Source organism: Stenella coeruleoalba (genome assembly GCF_951394435.1).
Source record: "Stenella coeruleoalba genome assembly, chromosome: 16".
NCBI classification, from domain to species: domain Eukaryota; kingdom Metazoa; phylum Chordata; class Mammalia; order Artiodactyla; family Delphinidae; genus Stenella; species Stenella coeruleoalba.
In genome coordinates, this window is record NC_137162.1 from 38,186,244 (window position 1) to 38,188,479 (window position 2,236).

The 2,236-nt window shown below is 38.6% G+C and overlaps 1 pseudogene across 1 annotated transcript; it reads right to left on the reverse strand.

Annotated features, from left to right (window-relative positions):
- Positions 1-333: 333 nt before the first annotated feature.
- On the reverse strand, positions 334-1,901 carry LOC307175464 (rab GTPase-activating protein 1-like; annotated as a pseudogene). The gene has a single exon. The product of its transcript is annotated as a rab GTPase-activating protein 1-like (transcript).
- Positions 1,902-2,236: the final 335 nt, after the last annotated feature.

The following is a 2,236-nucleotide window of genomic DNA, read 5'->3' on the forward strand; positions in this document are numbered from 1 at the left end:
TTATGCATCATGCAAACATCATGAGGTGTGGTATGAGGCAATGAACATTTTAAGTTGCTTTAAAATTTAAGTATTGGACATTTAGGGTGCGCTCAACTTTACACAGTTACCAATGGAGTTGAACAAATATAACTGGTTAGTATTTTTAACCAAATATTTTGACTAAATCATTGCATTGCTTTGGAGTCTTGAAGGATACAATATACCATGAAGGAAAAGCATAGAGTAGATTAGGATGTGACTGTGCACAACTAAAACGGTACTTTGTCATTTTCCTTTTTCTCATTTTTGAAAGTAGTTGATAGCTACTTTTTCTTTTTCCCTTTCTTTCTCTCAGCTTATGAAGATTACCAGTATAAAAGCAAGAGGTGAAGTTATCTGCAAATATACAAACTTGTATCTATCCATTGGGTCTTCCTGCTGCAGATGACTCTCTTGCATTTTCAGATATTCCTTCTCATGTTTCTTCAGTTTCTTGGTTTGTACCTTAATATTGTAAGCCTGCTCCATTATACTTCTTGCATTTTCCTCTGCCTTGTATCTCTGAATAACTTTAGAAAGCTGAACTCTGAAGAATTGTAAAGTACCTTCAGAATCGGCTTGCTGAAGATCTTCCTTTGAGGTCTTTAGGAGAGCCAAGGCTACGTGAAAGGTTATGTTCAAACCCTCACAAAGTGTAAGTCAATGATGTGGAAGACCATGCAGAGTGGGAATTTGTCAATAAAAGGAGTGAGAAACCACTGGGATGTACACATATGAGCTTCCAGGTTCAGATTAGAAAAATGGTCGTGGAGGTCCAGTAACTGCTCTTGCATTAGTCTTTCCAGCTGATACAATTTGCAGTGAAGGTCTTCAAAGCTGTTTTTGCAGAAGTCTCATAAATCATAGTCATTCATGATTTTCACCAAAACACAGAATGCTTGTTCCTCTGGCAAATGCAGCTGCGATACAGCAGCAAGAAAAGACTGTCCTTGACAGTACCCAGTGTCTTTGTTGTAGACAGAATAGGCCTTGCAAATCTTGTAGAGCGATTCCTGGCCATCTCCTCTGGTATCTTTAAAGTAATCATGTGCAGGAAATGTCTGATGAATATATCTCTAGTAATAACACTCTCCTGGGCTGAGTCCATTGTGATAAGAAATTGATATCTATCGAGCATTGCCTGGTTGTCATGGCAGCCTGCTAATAATTACCACACCTCTGCCCTCAATGCTTCAGGAACAGCACTCTTCACCACAGTGGATAGCCCTTTCTGTCGTGCACCAAGGTTATTGTGCCATCTTCCTAACAATTCTCCCCAAGAATATAGGATCTTCTCAGGACAATGCTTAGAACATCACCTGTTCCACTTGAGAGTTCATTATCACTCTTCTCTTCTGCTTCATCCTCCTAGGGTGACACTGGACCCCATCTGCTAGTAGCAGTGTGATTCGTTCCTCCTTCTCAGACTCTTGCTGTAGACTTACCACCTCATCTATTGCATTTCCAGCATTGGTATGGCCTTTTCCCTCAGACTGTTTCAACCTCATGAAGAAAGTCTCTGTGAAAGTCTTTCTGCTAAAATGCCAAAATCACTTGTTTGCAGGGTACACATGTACTGCTGTCTCCAGGTGAAAATAGACAGGCTCCATCACGTCCATGACTACCATATCCATTGCCACAGTCCTATACACTCATTTATCTTTTGGAGTTTCTTCATTAAGTGCCAGAAATATTGGTTCATTGGTGTTCCACATGCCAGTGATAACATAAGCTCTTCCATCATAGCTCTTTCCCATGGCTTCCATATCCAGTAAATAAATGTCACAGTTCTTCACATTTCAACCTGGGCTTAATAAGATTCCAAAGCATCTTTCAGCAGCTAATTCTTTGTTAGAAAGTTGCTGCGCTGTAATCACAACCTTCTTTTTATTCCTTGTTTTAATTTGACAGTATTTAATTGACAGTATTTTTTAAAGTTTAATATTAGTATAAAAGATTATAAAGTGAGGAGTAAAAGTCTTCCTCTATCTAATTTCCCCTATTCAAATTTCCAAAGGTAAAACCATTGTTTCTTCTATAACCAGGCATTTGCTATTAGAATGCAAACATATGTATATCTATGTGTGTAAATATGTATCTATGTACACACACACACACACACACACACACACAGGATTTTGTTAATGGTTCCACAGCATTCATTGTATGGTTGTACCATAGTTATTTAATGAGTCCCCCCATGATGACATTTATT